At 35.9% G+C, this 8,649-nt stretch overlaps 2 protein-coding genes across 2 annotated transcripts in view; one reads left to right on the top strand and one right to left on the bottom strand.

The window, feature by feature from the left end:
* Positions 1-8,649, bottom strand: part of LOC134847913 (bifunctional arginine demethylase and lysyl-hydroxylase JMJD6-B-like) — a 500,322-nt gene that overhangs the window by 237,544 nt on the left and 254,129 nt on the right. The window lies entirely within an intron of this gene.
* The window catches only part of LOC134847915 (uncharacterized), a 336,559-nt gene that overhangs the window by 126,151 nt on the left and 201,759 nt on the right, over positions 1-8,649 (top strand). The gene's annotated exons all lie outside the window — the stretch shown is intronic.

The following is an 8,649-nucleotide window of genomic DNA, read 5'->3' as shown; positions in this document are numbered from 1 at the left end:
CATTTATTGTGGCACAAACTTGAAGCAACAACTTTTTGAAACATATCAGATCTGATTCAGAACTAATTCTGACCAGGATTAGGCCTGATAACTCGAAACTAAATTTAAAAAACAAAAAAAAAACAAGTGAAAATATTCAAAAAGGATATTTTGATAAATCCAGAAGAAATGAGTAGTAGTTCAGCTTGATGTGATTTTTTTCTGATGGTGGTCACTTGGGTAGTGAATAAAGCGGGGCGAACCAGATTCACTACTATCTACAATCCCGAAAGGCTTAAGTTGGTGGCAACTATTCTTTATTGTATTTTCTGCTTGTCCCCTTCTTGTGTACTGCTCTTCAGCCTGTCTCGTCTACTCGATACATTTGCAAGATTTTCGAATAGTAATTTAATTCAGATAAATATACGTCCAATTAAAGAAGGCTCTGAGTGGCCAGAATGTAGTCTAATAACCTAATCAAAAGAAAGGTCCGCGACTAATCAGCACTATTGTTTAATTACAATTTGACTTCCAACTGACTCCACTAAACGCTTCTGTTCTCTCTCTCTAGAAAATCTCTGATGAGAACCAACTATCTATTGTTTCTGCTAAAATTGTTCTCGTACTCCCAGAACCAACTACTTGACTAACTAGCAATAATCGCTATCTCTAACTAACTGAGAACCAACTATACTCTAACTCAGTACCAATTGCTCTCTTCTCTGACTGAAAAACAACTACTCTTAATAGTAGCTAACAACTGTTCCGACTCTTAAAAGGTCTCCGGTACCCTCCACTTCCCTATCTTTCTTTACACTTAGTTTTAGTTAGATCACGCCATTCCTTATCGGCCCCGACATCCGCCTAAATCACCTGTTCGCACATGTTGTAAGACTATGTCCCTCCCCCTGTCAACTCTGCCACGTACCAAATTCGGTTTCTTTTATCAATCTTTTCACGCTTATTAGATACCTAGTATGCGGTAGGTATCACAATTCGACCAAGCAAACAACTTTCGTACAATTCTAATCAACTATTTCTTGACTTCAGTGACTTCAGCTCTCGAGTTCAACTCGACGTCCAAACCGGGCTATGTTTTTTCACTGACCCTCCCAAGGTTTTTATTTTAATAATCCTGTTAACTTGCCGACCTCCCAAGAGTAGGGGATGACCCTTTTCATGGGTAGCTAATTCAATTGAGGCATCTAATTTTTCTATCTGTACACTGTTCCAATCCCGACCTTTTAGCTATCAGGGAAACATAGTTCGTCTATTAGGGGCCAAATTGAACCAAAATGTCACCTCCGGAAAGCCAAGTAAATTCCCCCTTCGTTCATACTATTTAGGAGACTTAGTTCTCATGTTGCGGTCCTATTACTATCATTTTTCTCTGGGACTTCTTTTCTTTAGACTAGTTGAATTGCTTTTAATTGATCATTTACTAAGCTAAACTGAACCCAATATTTACCAAGTCCACTTTGACTTAAATCTATTACTATAAGGCTGCAATGTAAAAGTTATATGGTTATCGTTTTCTGCTCTAGTCCCCAATATACAAGTTTCTCCCAGATATTAGTAAGGGGACCGTTTCATATCATAGGGGTTGAACCGTGTAAAACGCAACTTTCCGGTGTTTATCTCGGGGTTCGCTATGCAATTTTGGGGTAAAAATGCCCAAAGGTCGACTTAAGGTGAGCCAGGGGTCAACCGGGGTCAAACTTCTACACTTGGGTTCAGAATCCCATGGGAATCCTAACTACTAAATTCCATCCGTATCCCATTAATACTTCACAAGTTACCCCATTGAGTTAGGACCGATGTGGTTAACTCATAGAGTAATTTCGGATAGGGTCATCGTCTGCTCGTCACGCTATCTTATTTTCGGCCGGATAGATTCGTGCAACTTCTTAGTCTAATACCGATCCTAATCTTACTCTTATACTATCTAGTCTCAGGTTGTTTAACTAGTCTCTGCTAGGCTCAATAGATCTAGGGTATACTGGTTTGTTGCGGCTGCTGAAGTTCTCTTGGAGAGACAACTAATTTCTAAGTTAAACTCAAATCTCTCTGGTGCTGAAATTACAAGTAATTTCAGCACTTACAAATAAGTGGGTTGTTAGTTAGATGGATCATGATTGGTTAATATTAAATACTTTACAGTGGTAAAATATCTAATTTATCCAATCATAAAATATAGTTTAGATCAAGTTCCACCCATCCGGGTTTTACAGAGTTTTTTTAAAATTATCTTTCTTCAATTCAAAGGATGGATGATGAACGTTGGTATTTGGCGAACATCGTATTCTTGTCCGGTTCCTCTGGTTAGAGAAGTTCCAGGACGCTGGAGTTAGGGACATCAATCGTTGTGTCGTCTTGTGACAACGACTGTGTTTCCCAATGGAATCAATCTGATTTCAAAATGGTTTGCTATGACGGGTTTTTCTGTATCATGTAGAGAACTTGTTTTGTGTTCAACCTCGTCTGGGAATGGCGTGGAGATTGTGTGTGGAAGGGATGCCTTGTAACTCGGATCTGTACGTATACTTGATCATCGAGGTGGTCATTGGTCTAGTTCAATGAAGTCCTTTTCTGCGAAGTCAAGTCGTACTCTAAATCCTTTGAGTTGTGATTGTGGACGGCATATCGGTTGTGGTTAGCCATTCTTGTTCGAGTGTAATGGGATCATTTTATCTTTGGATGTTCGTCTTTGTTGTTGTGTGTTGATCTATATACTGCAAGGTATGATTTACATTTTATAAAATTTTTATTAGTTTGGTTTTTTAATCATGAATTTAGTCAGTTGTTTTCACAAAAGCATTTTGTTTTAGTTCGATTATTTTGAAGAGTTACTCACCCTTGAGTACCTCTTATTAAAAATAGAAATGTGGTCACAAAGCGTGGATGTAGCGCGATGGGTTAGGCCGGCTATAGAGCATGCTCAGGACGTCCCCTCTGGTGGGTTAGGCCAGGAGTGGGAGTATGGTTTCGTGCGGTTTCTTTAAGAGGTCCTGTTATGTGATAACGTTTTATGTTGGGTTTATGTTGGTCTTTCTTATGTTTCTTTGGTTGTGTCCCTTTTTCCAAAAATCAAATTGTTTTTGTTATGGGTTTGTCTTTCGACTTTTTTTTGTTTTATTATTTCTTTCTTAGACTTTATAATAGTCTTCAAAAGAATAAATTATCCAGTTTTAAACAGGGTTAATCCGGTTTGGGTACCGTTGGTTTTCTTTTCTTAGTCATGCTGTTATTTTATGATTTGTGGTGTTTAGTAAGCTGCGTTGGTTAGTTTGGTTTAGTATATAATTCCTTTCCAACCGCGTTAAAGGAAAGTTTGAAACTTGTTATCGTGTGTTAGAGTTGTTGAGTGTGAAAACTTGAAACTTAAAATCATTATTTAATTAATTCTTCGTGGGCGAGCTGTGCGAGTTTGGATAGAATTCCTGTGCGAGTGAGTGAAAGTATCAAAAGGTTAGTACTGCATTTTCATTTTATCAATTTATTACATAGAATTTCAATTTTACTGCTAGTTTTGGGGGAAATTTAAAGTTATAAATTTTCATCATAATTAAATTTACTGCTTTATGGGGGAATAATTTATAAATTAATTTACTACATTTGGTATGAATTTTATCAGATTTTCTTGTGTAAAATATTAATGAAGCTTAGAAGAATTTTAACAAGTTTATTTTTTATTTTTCTTTTCTGTTTTTTTTGCAGATGATCGTGGTATGAAGACTAAAAATGTAAAAGAAACATGAGTAAAGAATGGTTAGGACTAATTTAAATTTATTAGTTAAGAATATTTTTAAATTATACTTACCTGTTAATTGTCTGGGAAAAAGCCGTGGGGAAAGATGTTGTGTATTATGTCCGAATTTGTTAGTAATTTTGCTAGTATGCGAATGATGTTTTTAGTTTGGAGCAGTGGCCAAAGCAATTGAAGTGCTTTAATGGTTTTTAGTTCTTCGGTGCCTACTGCAAACTCATAAGGTGTGTTTTGAATGAGGTTATATATTTTGTGATTATATTTATTATTGTGAATAAATTCTAATATTGGGATTTCTATAGGTTGGATAAATTCATGTGGGATAAGAAAGGGTCTGGATTCTTCGGCATTAAAGGTCTTCGTGATGGGACAAAATATATACATTTGTGTTACTGGGTCATAATTGCGGAGGATGCCGTGGAGGTTAGTATCCTTGATGCAATAGGTGAAATTAAGAAAAAATGGTGAAGTGTACTTCGAGTTAAGAAACTGAAAACGATGGTGTGGTTGTCTTGATGGAGTATGTAAATCAAAATGATTTTGTATAAAGCGATAGTATGTATATGTATGAGTCTGTTTAGTGCGTAACATAATGTCGTATGAACAGTGCAAATCGCGTTCATTTGGTGCAAGGAAGTGAAAGGTTAGTGAAAATAACTGAAATTTTTCTTGAAAACTTTCGTAAGCTTGAATATCAGTTAGTGCTTCAGAAATGATGTGATCATATTTCTTATCAAAAATATTAAGTGTGAAAACATATGACGTTTTGATGAAGAATTTTTCTGTTAGTTGTGGGTTAGCGAAGCGGTCGTCATCTAGAAATTGGTCTTGATTTGTTCGGATGATATTATGGTCGTAATATTCTATTGTAAATTCGTTAGCTCGGGGTGCAGTGAATGATTTTAGTGATTTTTTATATCATATATAAGTAAATTGTCTAGGTGTTAGTGTTGCGGTGAGTCTATATAGCATATCTTTATTCTTTTCTATATCGTTATCAGTACTAGATAGTGGCAGGCAAAGGGGATTAGTAAAATGGTAATATGCTGTCCAATGAAGTGTTGGCATTAAAACATGTTCATCTACAAAACTACGTGTGCCGTTAGTGTCGTTAGGTGTGTTCAAAGTATATTGTGGGAATGAGGGTAGGTGATTGCTAGAAAATCTTTCGTGTTGGTGTGGTGTGGATGATTAATATATTCGCAGGCTGTTCCTGGTTTGGTCGTGAATGGATGGTTCGGGAATTTTCTTTTAAAAGTGCAATAAGCTCGGTGAGTGCTATTTGATGATTCGGTGGATGTGGATGATTTTGCTAATGATGCAGTGTAAGCTGAGGAGGGTGTAGGAGTTGGTGGGTTTGAGGATTCTATTGTGGATGAAATTTGATGTATGGTGAGGGTGTTAGTGTGTATTAACTGTTGCTGTAGGGTGATAAAATTATCGAGTTCCTGGGAAATTTGGTGGGTATCTGGCGAATTATTAGATGATTGGTCGGAATGAAATGGAGAGTAGGTTGGGGTTACTTGCGAAGCATATGAAGGAGTGGAAACGGATGGGAGTGAATTATTTAGTGGGATTGGTTGAAAAGGGGGTTTTGAAAAAACTGAGGAGTTGGTTTGAAAATTATTGGATGGAGATGGTTCGGAGTCTGCAAATTCGTCAGAGGTTTCTATATTAGAGTTTTTAAGTTGTGAGATGGAGTATAAAACTGAAATATCTGAGTTAGTATCCGAATTCGTGCTTAATGTTATATTAATAGTTGGGAAATCGGGTGGTGGGAAAGCAAAAAGTGGGGTTATTGGGATTGGAGTGTGGAGGTTGGTTGGGTGGGAATTTGAGCGGTGTAGGGATCCAAGTTGTCGGCTCATCGTGGGCTAAAAAAATGATTATTTTGAGACTGAAAAGCGGTGATATGGGATTGTTCTATAATTAGTTCATATGTATTATCATCTTGTGAATGATGTGTCATTATATGTTGTATGGGACTTTGTGATATATTTGGTCTAAAATTTGGGTTATGTGTTATTGCTAGGTTTCGAAAATTACGAGGGACTAAGGATAATGGATGGTTATGTGGTAGGGGTGGCAACTGTGGTGCGGTAGGTGTTACTTCTATGTTATTATGTTCTTCGTCGTACGTGTTCTGTCTTGTCGCTATTTTTGTATTGTATTCTTTTATTTGTGCGTCTAGAAGAATTTTGTTTATTGATGAAGAAAAAATTCCAAAAAATCCTGCAAATAGTATGCGTGCTACACTTGCTTGTCTATTTACTTGTGTGTGTATAGCGCATGTGTTGTAGATTCCTTTTAAAACATTGCGTATAGGATAGTTAATTTTTCTAAGATGTAATAGGGCCATCCTAGAAAATCGAGAATTTCATTTTTTAGTGTAACAAAGCTAAACATATTTATAGGTGAAATATCTTGTGGTCTGTATTTTTCACCGTTGAGATATATATAGTCTTTAATGTCTTCAAAATATCCGCTATAATGTTGTGTATAAATATCTGCAAATCCTGCGGTTTCGGCAAGTTTGCGTAAATTTTGGTCAATTGATTGTCTTTGTATAGTATCCATTTGTGTTAACAATTCTTGGAATTGTTGTGATCTAATGTGGTGTTGGATATCTGATTTTGGATATATTCCAATTGATTGTAAATCAATATTTGGATTACGAGCAATAGCTCTGATGCTTTCGGGTGAATTTTTTTTGAGTGATTGCATTAACGTGGGGTATGGAGTAAGAAGATAATATTTATCTTCATCAGGGTTCAATTGTACTACATTGTGGCTATTTTCTGATCCACATGGGACTGCGGTATCCCAAAAATATGTTCGTCTTTAAAGTGTGTCAATAAAACGTACCTTATTTTTATAAAAGATAGGGATTCTTTTATAGCAGCGTTTATCTTCAAAAACATATAGTGGTGATACTTTTTTGGTACAAGTATAAAACCATAAAATGTTTCCTTCGTAGTCTAGAAAATTTGATCTATTTCCTGATAATAAATATCCTGCGTAGGGTATTTTTAATACTGCTAGTGCGAGTGATTGTAGGATTTGTGTCCTTTCTAATTCGCATAGTTGGTGAAGTCTTTCTAATTCGGAGAGTGACGTTTCTTGAAAAATTCGACTAATCGTGTAGTCTAACTTCATATCTAAGTGGATATCATAGTGGATATTGCCAAAATAAGTATTATTCATTAGTGATGGTTCTTGTAAACGTGTGCTTCTAGTGTCATGTGGCTTTAGTTTTCCACCAGGTTGACCATTATTTTTTGAAAGTTAACTGGTATATATGATGTTTCTTCGTGTAGAGGGTGACTTGTGGCATGAGGGTCAATTTTTATTTTTCCAGTGGTCATGTCGAAACCTTTTTCGTATTCAACTAATATTTCAGAATATTGTGTTTTGTGAAGTGGGTTTCTGTATTTGCATGCGATTTCTGTTTCTTGATATATTTGGAAACGTGTTAATTTATTTTCTATTTTATGGAGATTTCAAAAATCAGTACTTTGCTTTCGTGATGGATGGACTTATTCATATGGAATTGATTGTATCAAATATGTTTCGTGAAATTTTATCACTCGAGCGTGTATTTTTGCTACTTGAAATGTTGTGCATGTATCTTCGGGAAACCAAACAATTGTTGCTTGTGTCCGTGTTGTAGGATCACAATAACCTTGATCGTTTTTACAAGGTAATCTAATTCCTTGATAGATCATTGTGTTGTCGGATAAATCTCGCGTGAGTTGTATTTTTTCGAGTTGTATTTTCCAATCGAAAAACATTATTTCTTGATATCCTTTTTTTTTGTGTCTGCTTTGCAGTTTGATGGATTATTTATACCAATGTGTGGTATCCAGTGCTTATCGTGTATGTCATAAGTTAATATTCCGTGTGCGCCGTTGTATGGGTATTTTTGATCTAGTTTTATATGTCCTTGATATCTTTCAAGTGCTGCTTGATGTACAGAATCGGCAAAGACTTGAAAATATACTAGTTTTCTGTCGGTGTTTTTATTTCTTGTGATGTTTAGTCTGAGTAGTTTGTTTTTACAATCATCGGGATTTAGATGTAGAAGTCGTTCTATATTACTTTGGTAGAATGATTCGTGGTCAAGTCGGTTTTTATTTCCGTTTGAAACTTGTGAACAATGTACTTTCTTTTCGAAAAATGTTGCTGTAAATCTATATCCTGCGAGTGTTGTTGCTCGGGCTTTTGAATACAGTGTCGCTATTACATTTGTAGTTTCTATAGCTTGTGGTTCCGTTTCGCACTGTGATACTTGATTTATTGCATATTTGTGTAGTGTTTTTTGTTCATTTTCTTCACAATCGTAGTGTGTTACTACTAAATCCTGGGGTCCTGTGCGGGGAGAAGGATTTGTGTTCTGATCGGAAATTGTTAGAAAAAGGATTTGTTGAAGTATCAATATTTTTAGAATATACATGTGTATGATAATCCTGAGTATGGGTTATAAAATGTGATGTAACTAATTGTCTTTTTGGTATATCTGTCGTATTTATATATTTGTTCAGTTGTTATAAATGGTGGTGGTAGCGATTGAGCTGTTATATTGGGTGGGTTTAATGGGTAACGATGTTGAGCAATGTTGTTAAGTTTAACCGTGATTTCAAATTTTAATTGTAGACTATTTTGTTGGAGTATTTGGATGTTATGGTCACGAATGTCTTCGTGGATGTCTTGTCTATATTGTAGTCTATGGAGTGCCCAATTGTGGAGTCGGTTACTTTCTGGATGTTGTCCAAATAATGGTGGGGGTGCTGTGAACGTGTTCCAATCTAATCTTAAAGGGATATTTGTTGATGATTGTTCTCGATATCTAGCGTCGAGGTTATTTGGAAAATTTAGGGGGAAAGGCGTCGGTGAAATCTGGCTAA

Source organism: Symsagittifera roscoffensis, chromosome 6, assembly GCF_963678635.1.
Source record: "Symsagittifera roscoffensis chromosome 6, txSymRosc1.1, whole genome shotgun sequence".
In the NCBI taxonomy this organism is placed as follows: domain Eukaryota; kingdom Metazoa; phylum Xenacoelomorpha; order Acoela; family Convolutidae; genus Symsagittifera; species Symsagittifera roscoffensis.
Note: the sequence above shows the minus strand (reverse complement) of the source record. Positions and strands in the feature narration are given on the sequence as shown.